Source organism: Aythya ferina (assembly GCF_964211825.1).
Source record: "Aythya ferina genome assembly, chromosome: 4".
In the NCBI taxonomy this organism is placed as follows: Eukaryota; Metazoa; Chordata; class Aves; order Anseriformes; family Anatidae; genus Aythya; species Aythya ferina.
Genome location: NC_140300.1, coordinates 39,101,587 through 39,125,381, shown reverse-complemented (window position 1 = coordinate 39,125,381; position 23,795 = coordinate 39,101,587). Strand labels below are relative to the sequence as shown.

Genomic DNA, 23,795 nt, shown 5'->3' with positions numbered 1-23,795 from the left:
GCCAGATGTACATGTATGTTTGGGCCTACGCCCAGGTCCACAGCCCAGCAGCAAGGCAGCAGGGCTATCCACGGGTCCAGGCCAAGGCTGAAAGCAGCCTCGAGGCCTGGGCGGCTTAGACAGCGGTGTCCCTGCTTGCTTCATCATTACCACCGCTTGCAGCTGTGGGACAGGGCTGTGGGCTGAGCCACCACTGTTGAGCAGGTGCTTCAGATGCAGGGCCCAGCTGCCTGTGAGTGCCGTGCTGAGCTGATGAGCCCTCAAGGGTTTGGCACATGGACTCATGGGGCTTGTTTACCTCAGCAGCAGCACACCAGACTCCTGCTTGCATAGCCCCCTACTAAGTGCAGTGGCAGAGGAGAAAGCTGTTCTGCAGCTGGTTGAGCCCAGAATGGCCTGCTTTGTTTACACCTCATCCCTGTCTTTTCAGGGTAAGTGGAAGCAAAATATCATTTGTATGATGGGTTTCTTGCAAAAGGTGTCCAGTTACCTTGCATGCATCAGCAGAAATCAAAATGTGGGCGGTGCAGCCTCAGTGTGAAATGGCTGGCTTGTCCTGATAGCGTGCACTTCTGTATGGACATCATCGTTTAAATCCTCTGCCTACTGCATACACCTCAAAAATTATATAGACTTCAAAAAATAACAACAGGATTGGTCTAAAGAGCTTGGATGTGATCACAAACTCCAATGATCTTTGGCCCTTTTGTGTAGGGGAGGAAGAAGAAAGAAGGGAAGCGGGTAGGCATAGGGGAATAAAAGCAATTTTACATTTCTTTCTTGTTTAGCTGAAGCACAAAATGCTACAACATTTCACTGTCATCTCTCTAATTAAATGATATTCTTTATTTTTAAATAGCTGGAATAGCATTTTGGCAGAAGGGGCTGGAAGCCTTTTTCAGCTGTTTCTTTTGTTGTACCATATTCTTAGTCAATTAATTTTAGTCTTTCTGTATGTTACAGCTAATGTTACAATATTACTAGAATAGCAGTGCTTTCTCAGATATCTTTGGTATTATAAAATTAAAAATGATTAGAAATGGAAAGGGCATTTTCCATTAAATTCTTCATTATCTTTTGTAGAAACACGTAAATTAGTTTTGAAATCCTTAGCTGTTATTTCATGAATGAGTGCTTTCTCTTGTCAGGAGGCATGTTTTGTTTTTTTTTTTTTTTTTTTTTTTTTTACTCTTACTATTAATTCCTATAAATCTGTTTTTAAATCCAAATTTTAAAGTCAGTGTTTATTCGATATATATGTTCCTTTGATGTAAAATTTTGAATTCAGCATGGAAGGTTTCCAAATTGTTTATAAAAATAGCTTATAAAATAGTGTTACCCTTACAAGCCTTTCAGATCATGACTTTATAGGGTGAGTTTCCAGAAAATTTGCCCTCTGGCTGCTCTTCTGGTGAAGAGTGTGAAAGCATGCCTGATTTTCTAATTCTCCCAAGGTTAAAAATTGTAGCTGAATAACTAATCTTCACAATTTTCTTTTAGACAGACAGGCATATAGTATATATATATACACACTCTTTTGACACTATTTAAAACTGAAATTTTACCAATACTCAAGGTCATGTCACCAAAAGAAAAAAAAAAAAAAAAAAAGGAAAATTTACTAATTTGTTTATTTTTTTTAAATTTGATTATACCAAAATAAAGAAATGTGGATAATATTATAATTGTCTTTTTCCTAGGTAAATTAGTCACTGCACCAAATTATGTAAGAGCTTCCAAGTTGATATGCCTTGTTGTCATGGTATTAAAGAAATCAAAGACATTTAACATTTGAAACTTTTTTTTTTTTAAACTTTCTTTAAAAGATAGGCAATCTGTATACATGCGTTTGCCCAACTGGTCGCTCATTAGTTTGGTCAAAATTGGTTTGAGGTTTTAATGTTCTTAATATTCCTTTGAGTATGGAAGGAACTTAATTTGCATAAAGCATATTTAAGTTCATTATACTGAGCTCATTATTGTTCCTTCTTTTGTAACTGATACATCTGATACGTGAGCTTGAGTTTGTTTGTTTGTTTGTTTTTAAATTCAAGGGAATTCTTAGCAGACGCTGTTTTATTCTTTTTTTTCTAGTGTTTTCTTTACAGGTTTTTCTTCTAAAATTATTTGTGAATTACAACTTCTCTACCTTTGAATATGTTCAGATTATGTGACAGAAAAAAACCTCACATACTTTCTTCAAGTTTTCTACAAAGTTTTAGTAACCGAAGTGAACCGTAATCAGTGTGTTTTCTTTCATTTCAGTTTGATTTTGATTGGGTGCCCCAGCTACTCTTGATATAAAGTACTAAAATTCTTCGCTTATTCTTATGACAAGGTGTATGACCTTTCTCTTTTCTTGCATTATTATTCATCCTTTTTTGATAACATTGGCATGTTATTTCTAGTGCTCTGACATTCTTGGCATCCTGCCATGCTCTTCATGCTTTTGACCCAGAAATGTTAGAAAGGGAGGAATGTTTTTTAAGAAGTTTGTTCCTACAGGAAAGGTAAACACATTGCTTTAAAGAAACTACCTTTCTTCTACTGTTAAGGCTTTTGTTTTGCTTTGTTACTTTTTTCACCATGCTCCATGAAAAATTAATCTTGATGTATGCAGCCACATGTTGAATAGTGGATTTGAAAATAATCAGTCAGTAGTTCTGGCCTGACAGTCTGTGAAGTAAATTTACAGCAAAAGTCAGGTAGCTGTTGTGGCTGAAACTCTAAATTAAATCATATTTTATGTTCTTTTGTACTGCTCCAAACAACAAAGTTCATTGTGATTGGTGAGATATAATATTTCAGATCCAGTTCTTACTATAAAACCTATGATTTTGAGACACATGATAGACTGTTATCTGAACAATATTTCTGTATACTTATGTCATTTTGCAACAAAGAAAATCAGTTTCAAATATTTGAGATAACCCAATATAAATTATTTTAGGGAAAGATAAATGTCAAGCGCACACATCTTACATGATGCAATTAATAGAAAAATCTTTTTCTCATAATTCTGTTTTGCTGCTTTCCACATACTCAAATATAATGTGTAGGTACTGATCTAAAGTATTGTTGCAGATAAAGTATGGAACTCTTTATAATTTTTTTCCATTAAGTATATCGATCACTGTGATTGTTTTGCTGCTTTCCACATACTCAAATATATTATTATATATTTTTATTAACTGCTTATTATTTATATTATTATTAACTGCTTATTCCGGGAAGGTTTTCGAGCACATACAGGTTAAACCGTCATTGACATTTTTGATGCTTTTTTCCTGGATAAGATCTTAAAATTCAACAGCATAGTGTCCTTCATTTATGTGTAGAGACATAAAGTTGTGCAAGGTGGCACAACTGACAGAGATTTGCAGCGTTCCTCAGCAGAAACATGTTTGTGCTTCTTCTGATCTGATATGTAGGTACCTGAATTAGGTCTGCACTTTTGTCCAGTGTATGCATGTGTATTCATGTCTATAATAACCTTTGGCAGGTTTCTCACTGACAACTCACTGACTTAATTCCTGCATAGGAGGAGGTGTGCACTCTTTGATTGAAAATCCAGAGGCTAGAGCATTTGCCCAGTTTGATGGGTGGTTCACATTAAACAGCTTCATTTGAACCAAATCTGAGAGGGGGATCTTCATTTGAAGATTCCTTTTCTTCCCTGCTATTTGCCCTATGCTAACTATTCCATGTTTTTTATTTGTTTGTTTGTTTTCCTAATAGAAGGAATTTTGCTTTCTCTGCTATACAATGAAACAGCTTTGAAAAATGTTTCACTACTGGTTCTAAACTCTAACTTCCCAGTTAGCTAATTCCCTAGCTGAGGTACAGTTGATGAATTTAAATAATCGCTGGTGGTGATAACATATATTTTCCACTTTCTAAATGTTTTTTTTTTTCAGTTTGCTTCTGAGATGCTGAAAAAAAAAACGAAAAAGACAGCATCTCTTTTCATGTCTATTATTTAAAGACAAAAGGCACTGAGGATGACCTACTGACCTACACCTGATCAGATGTTTTGGGCATGACCTCAGAGTTGGAAGTACTTTTCTAATTTTTATCTAATTTCTATTTGTCAGTGTATGTACCTTTAGACAGCTAAGTTCCTCACCTCAACCTGAGTCGTGGTGGACTTACATTCATTGGGGATCTGCAGGTGCGCAAGAAACCAAACATTTCTAGGGGCTGTCCAGGTGTCATCTGTATTTTCTACGTAATTTATACTTAAAGTGTTTTATTCAGCCAATTCTGGCTGTGTATCAGGGCAACACTTTTCAGTGCAATACAGTATTTCACCAGTGAATTGGCTAAAGAATTGTCAGAACAAGATGCACTGTACGGAAACTTCCAGTACCAAATACAAATAAATTCAGTAGAAATTAGTATTGCTTGAAAAAGATCTAAGTCAATATGACTTTTCTGACTCAAGCTGCTTTCTAAAAGGAAAGATAATTCAGAAATGTAGTCACTTTTTATAGTCATCAGATTAATTCACAAAAATTGATTCATTGAAACTAGTAAGCCGATACAAACCAGTAGGACAGAATTCATACTCTTTCATATATTCTATGAAACCCTTGTTCCTCTCACACCTGCTGTTACCCTGCTAGCCTTAGGAAAATTATGACATTGTTAGTAAATTTCTCTTTACATTTGGAGAGTACCTTTTGCAAGCTCAATAAATCTCAGATGGTTTTCAGATGGAAGTATTTTGGGGGAGATTAACAAAAGAACAAAAAAAATCATAGCCATTTTTCATTCAACAGCAACAGTATCAGGAAGATAAGCCTAGGAGATATACACAGGTCTTTTATTAACTGTTTTTGAATCCTCACTTTGACAGTTTAAAAAAATATTTGTCTCAAATTCCTTGCATTTGCAGAAAAAATAATGTGCATTCACTAGATTCAGAAGTCATGCTTGAGGATTGCGACATACAGTATTACCAAATATTCTGTGACTAATGGATTGTCACAACAGTACAGAGCCATGTTGGAGCAGTTCTTTAAGAGCTGCTGCCTGTGGGCAGCCCCCGCAGGACCAGTCTGGGAAGGATGGCATCCCGTGGGAGGGACCCCGCGTGGAGCAGGGGCAGAGATTGACCGTGAAGGAGCGGTGGAGATGACTCCCCTTTGAGAAAGGGGAGTGAGAGGTCGATTGTGGTTGCTCAGCATGGGGGAACCACCACACAAACTGAAGTTCTTTATCAGTATATTTTGAGTGTCCTACAGTAATCTGACTAGAAAATATCTTTAGTTATTTAGCTAACCTGATCTCATGGGTCCCTGTCAATGGCAGGGGGGTTGGAGTTAAATGATCTCTTCTAAAAGGTCTCTTCTAACCCATCTGTTTTATGATCATCCAGATTTTAGAAACCAAGGAATTATTTCATATTCTGTGAGTTAATTCAAATAAGTATGTTACCACACTATAGCCTTTGACTTACAAATCGTAGAAATGGAAAAAAGTTTTTTTTTTTTGTAGTCATAGTTACCTGGTGAATGTATTGGGTTTTGTTTTGTTGCTTTTTCCCTACGTTATTGACTGTTTCAAGTGGAATATCCTATTCTGAGTTCATTTCTAACCTTTCCATAACTTCTTTTTTTTTTTTTTTTTTTTTTTTTTTTTCCTTTTCCCTAGATGTGCTAGTTCAAATATTTGGTTTACACACAAGGAAAATTGTTAATAGTATTTATTTATTAAGCTTTTGTACCTATTTTTTTTTTCACTGCTTCTATATTGTCTTTTCAAAATTATTACAGCGAAAAATTGCTGCTTTGTCTTTAAAGGAACAATTTGACCTCTGTCCCCCCCATCTTTTTTTCTCCCTTTAATACTTGTTCTCCCCTCCACATTAATTCTAGGAAACTTCTTTCTAATGAGCAGTACCAGTGTGCAAGAGTAGAAAATAGCAAGAGAAGGATGTTCTAATATTAACTATCGTTTTATAAAAGTTATTAGTGGCAGCTGTCTAAATAATTTTTTTTTTTTTTTTTTTTTTTTTTCCATTATGGTTATAAATCAGAGTAAAGATTTGTCTGACACAACATGGAATTTCAGACTCTTCTAACCTGGTAGCCATGCCATTTGTTTTTAAACAGCAAATTCAGAATTGTGCTTTGTGTTTTAAATCTGAAATTTGTTACTTTATATTTTCATTTTGTCATTTCCTCCTTGGATTCTTGGCTTTTTTTTTTAAAGACACAGTGAGAAAAACATAATAAAATGTTTAAAAGATTCTAATTTATTACCTTATAGTTGATATTACAGGACATTTTCTCCAGAATTATGACAAGACTATTGTAAAACAGGAGATGACTAGTCTAACAGTTGGTTTTGGGTAATGACTGATTAACATATGTTAGCTGAAGACTTTTTCATTCCTGCAGCTACTTCAGATGTGTGTTATTAAACTGCATAGTAAAGATGTTTTCAGTTTAGATTTTGAGATCACTTAAATGACTTTGCATATATATTATTTCTTTAAGTAAAGCAAACAGAATATTTTAATACTTTTTTTTTTAATGCGTAAATCTGTGATGATAGTAACAGGAAATTAGAAAGACAGACTGTGCTGTAACTTAGAAGACAAATGAACTCATCAAAACTAAACCTGCCATGAAAGTCTTTTATTTTGCAGCATTCTTCCTGTTTACGGTAAAACAGGATTCTTGTAGATTTACTTTTTATAGCATGAAAAAATAAGCTTGGACAAGCAATGTAGATAGATTGCCGAGAATGAACTCACCTAGTCACTGAAGATTTCAGACACAGCAAATCATTTAACAGGATATAAAGTGACCAACATATATATAGATATAGGTATAGTTATGGATATATAGATATATTACTGAGCCACACAAGTAAAATAGTTTGTATGGCAGTGAGTTTGGCAGGTGAGGGAGAGAGATTACTCTCCTGGACAGAGCTTACCTTGGGTGGACAAACACGCTGCTTGTTTATCTTAAGGCTTGCAACTGTGATTGACATGAAATCCTTCTGCGGCTTCCGTATTTACAATTAGTGATACTGTTATTAATGACATTGTTTCATTATGTTCATGGGGAGGTTGATTATTACGTTTACGTTTTTCTATGTTACATCAGTATCCATTCAGTATCCAGTTATCTGGAAGATATCTGTTCTTGAATTCAACACTGTGCAGCTTCAGGTTTCACCACTGCAAATCCATTACACTTCCTTTTTTCCAGTCAGTTTGATCTCTCCAGGAAAGTATGTCATGCATCTTTATTGTCAATGTGTTCTGCTCTGCGGAAATGTGTGTTAGTTAAAAAACAAAACCACAGCAAACAATATGGATTCCCTATGTAAAAATACTTTCCAGTTGGTGATCTTTCTCCATAGTTATGCAAACGAAATTTGGCAAGATTTTTGTGACAGCGACAGTGCCCTCATGTTGACAGTCATGTCAAGATTAGAATTGTAGGTAATTATCCTGTAGATTTTACTATATGGTGCCATGTCTTGATCTGAGACACAAAGTCACTCACAGTGAAATCCCCCTGCTTATAAATATTGATGTTTCCAACATGACTTGTCAGATTGGTGATGAGTACAAGCTCTTTCTTATAATCCAGCGAATTATTGAACAACATAAGTTCACTGTTGTTTATCTTGCCAGCTTTGTTGTGATCAATTGCTGCATACCAGATGTCAGCTGCCAAAGCAGCACATTGAAGTCATCTGTGATGAACAGTTTGCTTGCCACAGGATCTGTGCCAGTGTTGCAATCAAGGCTTTTGAACTCTTTTTTCCCCACTGCTGTATTGGGGGATTTTTGTTTGTTTATTTTTGAAGTTCCAGTGATAGTAATATTGAACTTGCAGAAATATTGAACAGCAGCATGGTCTAGTGATGTGGTTTTGTTTTGTTTTGTTTTTTAACTGAACTCTACAAATTTGTAATTGCAAATTCTTTATGGATATTGGTATTGCCCAGGTGTGGTCTCAGTGTCTGGGTTCCAGAGATGATTAGTCCAGCTGTGTCTTCCTAGATCCTCTTCCATTATTAATGTGGTTCTACAGTCTTCACAATATCCTTCATATCTGAAGGAAGTGATGGGTTGTGGGGGCTCTGTAAGAGCAGACTTGAGGATGATATGCATCAGTTAGGATATCCAAATATTTAAATTAGGTTAGTTTTTGTAATCTTTTTGCAATAGTTATGTTATTGCAGTGAGCATCAATCAGTTGAAACATACGTGTTTTTTTTGTGCATCTAATTTTTGTATTATAAGCACATTACTCATTCAATATAAAATACTGTGATAACCAGCTTTTTGTTTGACAAGAGTATATGAATCGAATGAAGGTAGAAGGAAGACTCTGAAACTTGAATTAAAGGACCACCGAGTTCTAGCAGATCGTTTGATAAGACTCTCAAATTTAATATTTTCTCAGAACTCCTAAAACACAGTATTTTCATGTAAAATCAGTTATTTCTGTACTATATTAATATCCTTATTTTTGTTGTTCTGGAAAGAAATTTTAACAGCTTCATGAGGTATGTGTTAGCATTTTAAACTTTTATAAGTGTATGTGTATTTATAAACAAAATGATTCATCTTCCACAGCAATAAAAGGAAATAAGAGAATAAGATATAGTATTATGTTGTACGATCTGCAATACGTACAACTGAACCAGTTGTTATTTAGTGTGAAAGGAGAAGTATAATACTAAAAATCATTTAAAAAATTCAAGACACCCTGACGTACTAAAAGAAAATGAGATTCCATCCCACAAAACCAATATTGGCCAGCAAAATTAAATATTTGTACTTAGAGATAGGGGGAAATGAACATTGATTGGAGGTACAGATTATAAACTGGTTAAAAATATATAGATAGATGTGTCAGAGGATCAGTATCTGTATATTTCACATAAGATACATGGGAACCCTGGATCAGAAAGAAACAGTCTATTTAAACTGTCAGACTTAAATGATAAAGATAACATTTTTGAAAGCAATATGAGAGCTGGAAGAGATAATATAAATCCCCATGAATTCTCTGTAGTCCAGATTAGAGTCCCTCTGCTCAAGCAATGAATAAAGTCTTAATGTCCATGATGACTTTCTTTCTAGAGGAAATACTAGAGACAACAACTGTATTTCCTGAACAATATGAAGTTAAGCAAAATTGAAGTTTACATTTCTTCTGCGTACATAATGGTTTAAAACTGAAGAAGAGATCTTAAAACAAATAGTTGGAATTGATCATAAAAAAATAATTTTAGCTTTTGAAGTAGAATGATATGCTGCAGGATAAGATATTAATGATCAAGACAGATCGTAATATAATCTGCTTTTTAAGTAGATTCAAATACTGAAGAGAACACAAAGTCTTCCCTGAAGCTTAAGAACAGCCTAAAGCCCCTTTGAAGGGAACATTGCGCCAATGATAATCAGCAGAATTGAGCTGAATTTTATTTGACAGGGGTCAATAACTGAACTAAAACACTTTAAAAGCCATTCAAACCAATATGCTATGTTGTTGATGATACCAGCTGACAGCAGCCATCTTATCTGCATCATCTGGAGCTCAAACCTTACAAATGATTCCAATGCAGCTGTTTTGTATCAGATTAATTTAGAGGAAAGGAGGAGTAGTCACCTGTTTCCTATACAAATTCATGAGGAAATACGGGGTAAAGCAGGCATTAGACTCATAGATCCAGTTTCACAAAACACATTTATATAAATATCTATTAGATATGTGGAACAGCAAATGCAACCTGTGTCACACGTTATTCAGAAATTAAATGGACAAAAGTGGAATGTGCTGCTGAGACAGTCTCCATTCATTCCCCAAACTTCCCAAACCCCTCTTCCTTGGTTCAGTTAACAGACTTCATTTATTATGTTGTGTTCATGATGAGAACACTGGAGTCAGGAAGCAAGCTCAAAGATGAATCATTTCAGCCCCAATTACAGAAGACAGTCTCCTCAGCAACACTTAAGCCAGCTAGAGGATATCAGAAATCATGGGCATAGGCCAGAAAAGGTATGGGGGAATAGGAAGTTTAAAGATAAGGAAAGATATTTCTGTTCTGCTTTCAGAACAGAAATAAGGGGAGAGGAGGGATTATTATTTTTATTTTTTTTTCTCAGAAGTCTGCTTGATAGATAGAGGAATGAAGGTATTTCAGGGAACCCGTTGTCAGTAGTGGAAAAAAGTCCAGAATATAAAACTTAGAGGTCAGAGCCCTTTTAACCCCAATCTTGGAGAGTCTTACATATTTTATTTTCATTTCACAGTGGAATACTGTGGAGTAGTACTGTGGAGTCGAAAGGCTATTAGTCTTTTTTTTTTTTTTCCTTTCTTTTAAATTTGCATAGCATCCTGGAGAAAATTCAGTGCTTATCATTGAATGGAAATTCATACATGAAAATGTTGAAAGGCTTTGGTACGTATATAGTACAAACACAAACTGCAATACATGAAACAGAAGTAGTAGCAAGTATGAACGTGTTGCAGAAATATCATGTGGTCCTGAGATATTTGGTGGTGCAGTTAATTGAAATATAAATTCAAGCGGAGTTGCCAAATGCCCTAGTAGCTTAGATGCTCTTATTTAGTTATCTGAATATGTTAGACAATGGGCTAAACTGTTTTTCACAGGATAGATTCCTTATATAGTAGAATTTACTGCTCCAAGATTGGTTCACGTTCATTATTTTCTCTGACATTTTCTGGATAATGTGAAAGAAACAGTTTCCATTTACCAAAGCAAGTTCAATAAGACAAAGTGATTTAATCTTTCTTATTGATTTAGTTAGTGGGGTTTCAAATTAATATTTCCATTCAAGTATATAGAGTTGAACTTGCAAAATGAGGGACTGAAAGCTACTCTTCAATCCCAGCAACAAAATATGTAATACTGATATTTTGACAAGACCATTTAATGGTCTACAGCGTAGATTCCTATCCTCTAGTTTGTCGAAGTACTTACTTGTTTTCCCACTACACCTCTAAAACTTTAGAAGTATGTGCCTCAGCAATATAGATATAATCTGCTGAAGTGTCATAAATCCATTATAATACATTTTCTGCTACTATAAGGCTGTTAGTCATAAAAATCTGAGGTGTAACTTTCCCCACAGTGTGGAGTCAAATTATGTACAAACCCTTAATACCCTTTAAGTAAAATTTCTTAATAATAGCCATTCATTTTAATTTTCTTACTTTAATCCCTAACTACATCATTTTGAAGATGTGCGTTTTAGAATTATTAAACGAATATCCTAAAACTAATTTTGTATAAGCCCTGATGGCACTTATTCAATAACAGGTAGAATCACTTTAAAAATCCAGATGCAATTATTCACTGCTGTGATAGAGTAGTCAATGCTTTATGATCTTAAGACATTTTACAGTAAGGTAAGATGATCTCCATTTTATGGAGATTTATCATCCTCATTTACAAATAATATATGCAGTACTTTTTTATTATTTTTTATTTTTTTTAACCTGATTCAACTAAACCAGCTGAGTGATCCCGAAACTTAGGTTAATTAAGTTATAAATGATTTTCTACTGGCATGTAGTTTCTATGGAACTGTGAAACTAGGTGTAGTATCAGCAATTTTTGTGCTTAATAGAAGTTTCTCTAAATGAAGACAAACTAGTTCTTGCACAAACAATTACACTCTTTTTTTTTTCTTTTTAGTTCCTTCCTATATCAAACTATCCAAAGTTTTTCACTTATCTCACAAACAGGTTAACAAGATTCTCAGTAGCCTCTTTTGAAAAGCCACGAAGTCCAAAACAGAAGAAAGCAAGCATTTAAAAAAAAAATGTTTTTCAGTAATCCTTAACAGTATTCTCCTCAAAAACTTACTTTTGCTGTATGTTATTTCCTTTGTCTTAGGAGAAAAAAAAAAAAAAAAAAAAAAAACGAAAACGAAAAATAACTAGCTTGTCATTCAGAATACTATAAAGAGTTTTATTTTTCAGGGTGTTACTGTGAGATCTTGTAAGCATAGATAACTTTATTCACATGAATAACAGAAATGATTTGTTGTGAGGGAAGTAACTCAAGAGGATATTTGTCTGCTCTGAAGCAGAATTAAGTACATTTATACAATTCCATGCTCACAAAACTTTGTAGGTTTTTCAGCAATTAAATCAGCTAGGAGAGACAAAGTGTTCTGTTATATATAGTTTTTATTTTGTTTCACTAATTTGTTCTTGTTGAGTTCTTGCGTTGTATACTTTTTGTTTGAGCCACAGCTGATATTACTGAGTGGTACTCAACCACTATTTCTGATGTAAACAGAAGTCATGTCACGATGATTATCTTTATTCTGCTTTTAGAAGATGAACTGGATATTCTTGATGTCCTTACAAGTGGTTCCAATATGCCCATAAGAGGGATATAATCATATATAATAGGTAGGCTAGCAGCCAACCATACATTCAACTGTTCACTCCTTTTCTCTCTTGGTGGGGTGGGGGTGTTTAAGTCACAAGTAAATCAGACTTGACTTGGAAAATTAACTTAATTTATTGCCAATTAAAATTTATATTTAATTACTGATTTAAAGTGGTGGGAAATAACAAGTGGGTTGCCTGCTCTGCCATTGAGCACCTTGTCCTCTTCTGACCTTGGTGTTTCCTCTGCTGATTCTTGCTTTTTTTTTTTTTTTTTGTTCCTTTCTCCTCTCTTGGTCCAGTGCTTTCTGCCCTTTCTTAAGTATGTTTTCACAGAGGCACTACAAATGTAGTTAATGGACTCACCTGTGTCTTGTGGTGGGTCCACTGCAGCAGCAGCTGGGACTGGCTGACTGGCACAAGGCAGAGCCTGGGCTTGTCTCAGAGGCCACTCCTGCAGCCACAATGCTACAAGTACTGTGCCATGTGTACCTGATGCAAATTATTTATAAAAAAAAAAAAAAAAAAAAAAAAAAAAGTGCTTAGAAAGGAGGTATGCATATACAAAGTATGTACTAAAATTCTTCCATGAGGCTGCAAAGGAAACCGAACAAGTTTCTTCTGCTTTCCGGATGAGTACAGTAACTATTACCCTGAAGGGAAACTAATGTTCAGCTTTCAGATGTATTTTTAAAGCGTTGCACGTCCAAGATGCAATTATTCTTTCAAAGTCTGTTTTTAGTAAAGGGCTCATTGCTGTGAATCATGAATTCAGAACCATATCAAAGTACCTGATTTTGGTCGGAGTTGAGACAAATTCCTGTTAACAGCATTTGCAATTAGTTAGTGATAGACAAGATTTATTAGCCAGGGTTCACACCATGGTAACTATAGTCATGTTAGTACAACACTGAAGTGCTCCCGTCGGAAGAGAGAGTAAAGCAGGTAGAAATATCTTTCCAGACCACAATCAGTTTTTATATTACTCAGGTCATACAGAAATATTTGTGGTGAAGAAAAACAGACTTTGAGACTAGTGTCTTCCCGTTTAATATTTGGTCCAAAGCTCAATGAAAGAAATGCAGGGACTCTGTTTCCCTCATGCTCTGCCAGCATTGCCAACTGTTCAGTTAAGGATATTTGAGGAACTGTCTCTGACTAATCCTTTTTGTATGCGTGTTGTCCAATAATCTATTGAGTTTATAGGTCAATCTGCTGATAGTGTCTGCCTCCACATGCCCTTGTGTCCTCAAATTCTATTGCTTGCTATGTAAAGAAAGGCCTTGTGTTCTTTCTCTCTTCATCCGATCTTCTACTACTTTTATCAGAGGCACTAAATACACAAGCACGTGCGTATGCAAGCATAATCTGTGCATAACTTGCCTCTTGTCTTCGATTTTGTAAATGCTGATCAGCACTTTCTCTTCAACCACACGAGCCTGAGCCATTTATTCTAGTGTACCTTTCCTGAGATGCAAACACCAGAACTGCACGCAGTATTTATATTGTGGGTTAAACAAGTTTTATGTGCTAAGAGAATGACGTTTTTTGTGTTATTTTTGCAATATCCTTCGTGACAATGTGCAACATTTCACTGGCTTCTTTGCCATATGCTGAAAACTGAGCTTACGATTTCCGAGAATGCTAGAAAGCCATTCAAAAACTTTCCTCATCTCTAACAACCAGTTCTGAGCTCAATATTGCAGAGGCATTTTTCACTATTGAAGCTCATGTATCACCTTTTTGTATTCTCATTCAGTTTTGTGAGGTCATTCATCATTTGGATGTCATCTGATTATCTGTCCACAACTCTTGAGATTTTGAATTACTTCCTCTTCCAGGTCACTGATTAGACGTTGAATAAAACTAGTCTCAGGACCAGCCTCTCTGACCCTTCTCTGTTCTGGAAAGTGACCATTAACATTGCCCTTTGCATTGTATCCTTCAACTGACTTTCAGTTCTGAAAAAAGCCTTTCTTCTAGTCCTGTAACAGTTTCTTTACAAACTTTGGTATGGGGCCTTCTCCAACACATTATTTTGTTTTCATTGGTTTGTTAGTGAATTTAGACTCATCTGATTCTTTTTTTTTCTTCTTCTTCTATGTCATTAATATACTTAATAATCCTACTGGAATTTAAGAACTCAAGAGTTCAAACCTGAGATAATCATAATTTTTAAATACAGAATCAAAGAATAGCTTGGATTGAAATGGTCTTTCATAGATCATCTAATTCCAACCTCCCTGCCATAATTAGGAACACCTCCCACTAGACCAAGTTGCTCAAAGCCGCATTGAGCTTGACCACTTCCAGAGATGGGGCATCCACAGCTTCTCTGGGCAACCTGCTCCAGTGCCTCACCAATTTCATCATAAATGCTTCCTTATAGCCAATTTGAATCTACCCACTTGCAATTTAAAACTGTTGCCCTTTGTCCTGTCACTGCATACACGACAAAATAGTAAATAGTCTTTCTCTATCTTTCTTATAAGCTCTTTTTATGTATTGAATGGACACAACAAGATCTTCAAAAAGCTTTTTCTTCTCTAGGCTGAACAACCCTAACTCTCAACTTTTTTTAATAATAGATGTTTTCCACCCCCTGATCGTTTCTTTGCCCTTCTCTGGACCTGCTCTAATAGGTCCATGTCTTTGACAGTAAATAGAATGAATAGTTTTGCTGTGGTTTTGATTTGAAAATATCAAATATTTTCTGTTTGCAATGCTATTCCTGTAGCAAAAATAACTTAATTTCTATTACAAAAACTGCTGTTACAAAAATTAGTGCAGTTGTGGGAAAAATTGTGTTAAATATAAGGTCTTATGTAAGAGATGTTCATATGTTTATAAGATATTCAAAAGTATATACTGATGTGGTCCTGTTTAGCTGTATGCAGGAAATTCATCTTCTGTGTTTGCATTTATGTCTGTGGGGACACTGGCGACATATATTGCTTGTACTTTTAGACAATAGGGCTACAGTATCACAGTTTTCTTCCAAAGGACTTCACATAGTGGTTTCCTGAAAACATGACTTATGTTTTACTTTCACTGAATAGTCCACCCTATGCAAATGATATTCATTAATGAATATTCATGCACACACATGGTTTGGTAACATTATTAGAATGTCATTGCTGGTGTTTTGTGAAACTTGTTTTGTCGGTAATAAAATACCTAGAATCAGAATTAATCTTTCATATTACATTGCTCCTGGTTAGTGACTTAGATGGCTTCTGATGTCATTGTTCTGTTTTGCTGATTCTTCAGTTTCTAAATTGGACTCATCTGCCAGATATGGAAAGAGAAGCACAACAGTGGACTTAAACAACACATTTCTTCTCTGTGCTAGCTTAGATAGAAGGTGTAATTAAGAATTTTCTGACACTTCTTGCCTGAAGTGGAAATGCCAGTGGTTTGATATCTTCATTGTCAGGTGCTGCTATGACCAATGTGAAGGTGGAGAAGGTGTGTGAATTACTAGAAACACTGTTGACATAACCATTGGATGGACAGACTTTTTCATGTAAAAATAACTTTGGATAGAAATTAATAGAGATTTTGTTCTGTGGGTGTACTGTTCCCCCTGTATTTATGTTTAATTAAGGGTAAATTTTCATTGTTGAATAAGATGTGGTCATCCTCATCATAAGATGTTGATCATCCTCAGCTTTCTGGAGAGGTATTTGGAACTTATTCTCTTTACTCTGAATTCTCATTTAATTTTGCTTAAATAAATGACAGGTTAGGAAAAAAAAAAAAAAGTGAAGGTAAGATCTGGCTAAATTTTTCATAAACATTTTCTGTATGTGTACTATGACAAAACTTATCTTTGTCATGGGTATCAAGGACTGTGAGTGATAATAGATTATGGAAACTTATTTTAAAATTATTATTATATTTCAAACGTGTGGCTGTCTCTGTACAGTTTAATTTTAGATGGCTGTATGTGTCATCTCAGTTTTGCAACGTTTCACTGGGGAGAAGATTCACACTGTGATTGTTTATGTGTTTGTGCCAAAAGCAATGTAGTGGGGCTCTGTAATTCAGTAATTCCTTCTTAGAAGGGAGAACTCATTAAGTTGTGAGCATTGTCTGCAGTGTTAAATATATGTAAATTCAAGCCTATTTGAAAGGGCTACTATTATGTAATGAATAGCAGTATAATGGAACAAAAGTTCAGTAATGATCCAGAGTATATTGGTTTAATAGATTTTAAAGCCAGTCTGACCTCAGCGATGTCACTAATACAGAATTTTGGTTGTTAAAGTTTTCAGAAAGGAAATAACTTTTCAATAAGTAGCTTTACTATAGTAATTTTCACTCTAATGTACTGTATTACTGTTGTTATTGTAGTACTTGATTGATCATCCTCAGCTTTCTGGAGAGGTATTTGGAACTTATTCTCTTTACTCTGAATTCTCATTTAATTTTGCTTAAATAAATGACAGTTTTGGACAACTGGTAATATGAAGACAGTTGTGATCAAAGACTATGGTCAACGTTCTTTCTTGATTAATTTCTAAATAACCATAATACACAAAGATGACCGTTTTAATGCTGGTATGGGTTTGAGCAGAAGTTTGAATAATTTTCTCCGCTCTAAGGAGGAGCTAATGGTTTATAGAGCCCGATTGTGTTATTTAAGAGACGACACACTTGTGCGTATGTTTGTACGTAAACAGGGTAATACCATAGTAATTGTGTCTTACAGGCCTACATTTTGTTTTGAGCTCATTTGTGGAAAGAAAACAAAGATTTGTTAAAAATTGCTATCACCTTAAAAAATAAATATTCAAAGGAAATATCAAAAGAGAGACATGTGTTCTAAAGGGCAACTAAAACATAACATAATCAGGAAATTGTGTTTTAGAAAGTAAGGAATAAATGGGATTGGAAATCAGTGGATAAAAATTACTGGAAATTATCTAATTAGTGGGAAAAAAATACTGAAAGAAAGAATGGCTGTTGCACATTCTGCCCCATCTGAGATCCTGTTGTGTTTTTTTTTTTTTTCTGTGATTTCTTTGGAGGTTATGTTTGAGTTCCTCCTGCAGAAGATAATAGGTGTATGAATTGTCTGGATTTCCTTTCTTTCCAGAACCTGCATTCTTTGTCTGTGCCCTTGTGACTTACTGTATTGTTGTGGCAGATGCTCTTCTACCTATAGGTATATCTGACCATGATATGTCTCACGTTACAATCTTCCACATGCATTTGTATCCCTATAAGTCTAAATTTCTTTGATGTTCCTTTCATTCCTTTCTCCTTTTTCTCAATATCCATTTTCATTCCATTATTCACTTGATAATGAAACCAGCAGAACAAAAATGTTATTAGAAGGCAGAAAGTCTAACAATATTTGCTTGAGAATGAAGGCTTTTAAAACATCCCAAAGAGGTAAATAACATATTAGGGAAGCAAAATAATGTCCCTGAATATAGCTTCTACAGCCATTTGGCTAGCCTAGCATGTGCCTGAACACCAATCTATACAGTGGTCCAAGAACACAGATTTTTTTTTTCCACATTCCCTGACTTGGCCTCCCCCACCTCCCCCTTTTGTGTATTTGTTAAAGCAGGAAAAGGCATGATTATTCACAGTTCAGAATTTAGCAACAGAACAACTTTATTTTTTTTAATTTCCCCTCACAATAGAATGCGTGTGTTGTTTTTGTTTTGTTTTGTTTTTAAATGAAATTCTCTTTTCAGAAAACTTTTATATTGTTTCTCAAAACTGAAATTGATGTTCCAATAAGTTTCAAAATTATCACTTAATGTTCTACTATTCGAAGTGAAATTCAGAACCCCAAATGTATCAAAGCCCAAGGCACTGCCATACAGCAGTCATTGACCCTTGTGTCTATTTATTGTGTTAAAGTTGATAATGTAGTACCTTTGAAATTTATTTTGGAAATTTCTGTAGGATCTTATCTCTACTGATGTTGTTTGCTCATTTATTCCAGATTTCTGATACAGTTTTAATGACTAAAATATGTAGAAGGCTGTTAAGTCCCATAGACTTTTTAAGAGAATTAAAATTGGTTTATTCAAGACCAAGTTCTTTATAGATCGATTTAGCTTTGCTGATGTACTAGCATTGTGCCAGTTTCTGCCAACAGAGAATTTTCTCCTCATTTAAGGTTCTATTAGCTAGGTCTATTTTGCCCTTTTCACTGTGTCTCTTCTAGTTCTACATTATGTGATCATGGAACATTGGTACTTAGTATAGATTAATTATTATCAAAGTGTCACTGTTTTCTTTGACTATAAATGTCCATAGGCATGCTTTGTTTCTGTATGTTCATAGTTGTTTGAATGATAAGACAACCCTGGAGTGAACATACACATTTCAGATAGCAAGATGATATTTTCTTATCTGAAGCAGCTTCAGTAATATACTACTATTGTACCAGTTCCTGAATATGCTTGCCTTTATCTCTGTTTTTCATGTCTGCTTTGCTCAGCTTTTGAGTTTGACTTAATGGGGTTTTGAAATGTATTATTAACCTCTTGTTTATTTATTCTGTTCCTTCTGGATGATCTGGTGTGTGAGGAACAGAGAGAATCAGAGTCTTGAATTCTCATAAAGATTTTTGTTCTTCACATTAGAGCTGCTCTCATGTAAGCCACTCTCTTTTTGACCTTTCTTCCTTTATTATCGTCTGCTCTATTCCTCGGTAAGGTAGAATGATACCCTTGCAACGGGGCATGCTTAAATTGGGTTTGCTTTTATATCCTGTCATCGATGTATGCAAAGCTTTCTGAACCTCAATTTCCAGATTTTCTTATCTCTAACAATCTGTTTTGCTCCGTCTGTACTTGCTCAATAGCTATGAATTAAGGCCAGCTACCCTAAAGGGATTTGGTCAAAGCTCTGATGTTATTTTAATATTCCCCCTACATACAATTCTTTCTCAGTCTCACCATTACTTTCATCATAATATACCCCAAGGGCAATTTTGGTTGCTTTCGAAAGTCTTGAAAGACAACAGTTAAACATGAGCAATACACGTGAATGAAACCTCTCAATAGCTGTACTGGAAATTTTCAAACGTTTACTAAAAAACAATGGAGATGAAACATGTCCTTAAAGATGCAAAGCTAAAAGAAAAACCAGTAGACAGGTACAGAGAAGATCTTTGGGGAGAAATCTAAATTTAAAATAAAATAAAAAAAGTTTAGTATCCTTGCTGGGGATACTATAACAACAATTAGAAACAGCTGAAAAGAAAGAAGAAAGAAAGACTGAAACAGAATCTTTTACACATTTGATTTGGAATGACTGAAAAGTAGGAAGCCTTAGGAATCCTAAGTAAAAATGTACCAAAGTAAAAACAACACATTCATTTTAACCGTCCTTTTATAAACAGTTCAAAATATCAATGATTGGGAAAACAGCAAGGCTCTACTTTCTATTTACATTAATGTTATTCATAATTGTAGATAATATTACTCACAGATGTTGTCATTGTTTCTGATTGTTGCCTGTCTATAGGTGTTTTGCCCCAGCTTCTGCAAATCAGCAGAATATGGAAAGAGCTACTAAGCCTCAGTAAGATTCATATTTTATCAGAAGCAAGGACTGCAGGGGAAAATAATATGCCCCCCACCTTCCCTTTCCCACAAAAACAAACCACAAAAAAAAAAAAAAAAAACAATCAGTGATCTTCTATAGGATTTTCAGAATCAAGATTTGCTATCATGCTGCTAGTGAATTAGTATGTCATCATGAATCAATACCTTATCAAACTTATCCAAAACCCTAGAATCAAATAGTTTACACAGATGGCAAAGATAAATAAGGTTACTAGATTTCCAATCCAGTGTTTTTTAGTGTATTCATTACTGTTGGAGATGCAAAAGGATTCATACTGTCTCACAACAGAGGGCTTTATAAAATGGGTAACTACCAAGCAAAATAGAGAACTATCCAGTTAAGCATTCTGCGAGTTAGGTTTTATGTAATCGGGACATTATGGCATTCTTTCTACAGTATGTAAAAGTCTAACTGAAATAATGCCTGGGCATTATTTGTGACAGGTTTTGCAGGGCAAAGGAAGGTCCAAAATAGTGGGAAAAGATAAATTGCCAACTTCGAAAGGAAGAGATGCCACAGGGAATTACATAAGTCTCACTTTGCTAACAGGAAAGGTTACAAAGCAAACTAAAAAACATTCTGTATGTAAACACCACGAGGGGAATAAGTTCAAGCTGATAAAAACCAGTAACATGTATTTGTCAGGATAGAACCAACTCAGTGAATGGCAAATGTAGAAGACAAAATTGTTCTAATTTAACAAGACACAATGAATTCCTCAAGCATTCAAAAAGTTGTTGTAAATTGGCAGTGATCGGTTATTCCTCCTTGGAGGTAGACAAGGAAAGATGTCCAAACTACTTTGACCACCAATTCAGGTTGATAGTAGGATCTTTCCAGTCATAAAAATAGACTTCTCAGTTGATTAGCAAAGGCTGTAGAGATGTTCACGAAAAGATAGACATCTCTCAGAATTAGTAGTAGTAGTCAGTCCTGCAGTATAATTAGTAAGTGGATTGTATGACTGCTGTGCTTTTGCAGTGATATGTTTCTGCCTCCAAAGGAGATGATTTTTGCATTGTCAGACCTCTCAAATTTGGTCCTCAATTATTTGCATCTCTAAATCAAAGACCCCTACTTCCTAGCCTCAGTTTTATAAATTAGTGGATCAGAAGAAAAGCATTTCATTTCTAAGTGCGTCTTATAGCAAATAAGTACTTGTGAGGAGTAGTTTAGTTCATTCGCACATACATTGTGAGAATGAAACAATACATGTTTTTTGTATGTTGTGTTTATATTCCGTGGTAACATTTTTTGAAGGGCAATCAATCATTTCCAGAATTCAAAGAATGACCTATGCCTCAGTAATCAAAATTTTTTGTTTCGTTGGTTGGTTGGTTTTTAGTGTTTTTTTTGGTGAAAAGCTAGAAAATTGAGAGAGATCAAATTTCGGTCAGAGCCTATAGCTCTGTTTACCATGCTCTACAGTCTACATGGGTATTGCTATTTTACTCATGTTTGTGCATCAGACGCACTTATTCCATTGGTTCAAAAACTATAGTGTGTTACCAGCTGTCAGTGGAGAATGGTAGGGATATATCTATTAGAGAGTTGTGTTGTTAATATCTTGCGGGACCTGACTGTAAGAGCAAGTCTCTCTATACAGAGAACCCTGTTCATCATGTGCTCACCTCCAAGCTCTTGAGTAGTGTTTACTACTACTGAATTTTATTAAGTAGAAATCATCGTAATTAAAATAGCTATTAAAGTCACTCTTCAGCAAAATATGTATTAGCAGACTCAGCCTTAGAACTAATTGGTCATTGGAGAAAGTTAGTATTGTATAAAAATGTTGCTTGAAAAAATGTCTTCTTTTTACATTTAAAAGCAGACAGCAATTTCAGGTACATGCAAATTTTGCCTTGTCTATGACCAATTATGATGAATATAATGGATAAACTAAAATAAAAAGTTCTCAAATTATAACATTAAAAAAGCATAAAAAGAAAAATACTGCAGCATAAAAAGACAGATGCAGAAAGAGAAAATGAAAATTAAATTGTATAGTTCCAGCTGGCTGTTTTAACACCTGCTAATAGGTGTAGAATAGTTTCTTAAATTAAGTTGGAATACAATCTTTATAAATAGAAGCACAAGAATATTATGTAACAGATCTAAATACATAACTCCAGTTTGAATAGTTATAGTTTTATTTATTTATTTACTTATTTATTTGGTGTTTGGATGCTCACATTTCTGATTTTAACTTTCTGTGAACATTTGTACTTAGTAATCTATCATGCCACTATTATTTTTACTGGATCTATTTTGCTTTATTAAAAGGTCAAATTCTTAACAGTATTTCACTAAAAGAGTCTCCCAACAGTAGAAGCAGTGTTGCAATGGTAGATTTGCTATAACTCATTGAAATTTCTGATTTGTTGATAGTCAACAGTGGAGATGATCTTTTTTTTTTTTTTTTTTTTTATAGGCATTAACTAGTTGTGTATCTTTATACATGTGGCTTAACTCCCTTATAGAGTAAAAAATAACTACATTAAGTTAAAGATGATACTGCACTTTAGGACAGGAAAACTAATATTTCTTATTAATTATATAGTCTTTCATTTTAAAGACAGTGACTCAGAGAACCTCTCTAAACCTTTCAGAACACTAAAAAATTGATGGCAATATTATTGCTTTTAAAATGTTCATGAAGTTGTAGATGATGGTAAAATAGTGAGATGAGAGACATGGAAAATGGTAGATGTGATTTTGTTCCTCTGTATTTCAATGCATGTTTTGTTTCTGACATTGCAGAAACCCTGCTTGCAAAATAATTATGTGATCAGCGGAATAAGTTACCTGTTAAGATCTGATATTTGGTACTGTATTAGCTCAGCATCTCACAATGCATAATGCAATTTCCCTCCAAACATTGTTGTGATACTGAGGTGTTTTAAGAAGAAAACTGTTTTTGTGCCTGAAACATCCATCTTCTGGGATGCTCTGTGGTGAGTCCTTGGATCTAGATCTGCCTGTTCATATAAAACCAGTAAACTCCCATTTGAATTTTGCTCATGTGAAAACCAACATGAGCTCAGAGTGATTCTGAAAAACAGCTAGAAGTGCATGTGTTGGCCTGCAAGGACTTATCAGAGAGGCAAAAAACTACACTGATGATAGGTGTATTTAAAGCATACATATATAGATGAAGAGCTAAAGCTGAAGCCTTGAAAACCTCCACCTTATCAAGTGCACCTTTCTCAGGCAACATGTTTCTACATTGTAAACTTTTGGACATTAACTTTTTTTTTTTTTTAATCTTACTATGTCTAAACTTTTTAGCATATAGGTAAGTTCTAAACACAGCAAGGATGTTACTTCTGCTGAAGCCCTCAAAACCTATAGGCGTGCTCAGGTCACTCCAAGTACTTATAGACAGACTCCTTGTAGAACAGGGATGAATGTAACAACATTCTCTTTTATGCAATAAAGTGGCTATAATACCTTCAGGTAAGAGCTTTTCCTTGTGAAGCAATTGCCATACCCTTGGAATTGGCAAAGCTTGTATGAGCTTCTATCTCATTTCACAAGTGTCATCTTCCAAAACAATGAATTCATCAGCTGGAATTTGTCCTTGGTTATGAGAGACCCTTGATGTAGGGCTCTCTTCTTTCACAGCTTAACCTCTCTTTTTTCCTGTTTACCCTTTAATATAATGATTTGTTCTGCTTTTTGTAAATAAATAAGAAAATGTAGCCGTATATTTCTATATGAATAGGAGGTTGTTCCTAAATGGATGCTAGTAGTGCATAAAATTGAAAGGTACTTTGATCTCTGTCTTTC

At 34.8% G+C, this 23,795-nt stretch overlaps 1 long non-coding RNA gene across 5 annotated transcripts in view; it reads left to right on the top strand.

Moving 5' to 3' along the window:
• Window positions 1–306: 306 nt before the first annotated feature.
• LOC311435584 overlaps window positions 307–23,795 on the top strand; it is a 142,149-nt gene continuing 118,660 nt past the window's right edge. For 4 of the 5 annotated variants that reach the window (XR_014692222.1, XR_014692224.1, XR_014692225.1 and 1 more), the window contains exon 1: window positions 307–431. This is a non-coding gene — a long non-coding RNA (uncharacterized lncRNA). Of the gene's footprint in view, window positions 432–619; window positions 742–23,795 lie in introns of those variants that run through there. The other variant, XR_014692223.1, reaches the window with a different exon arrangement.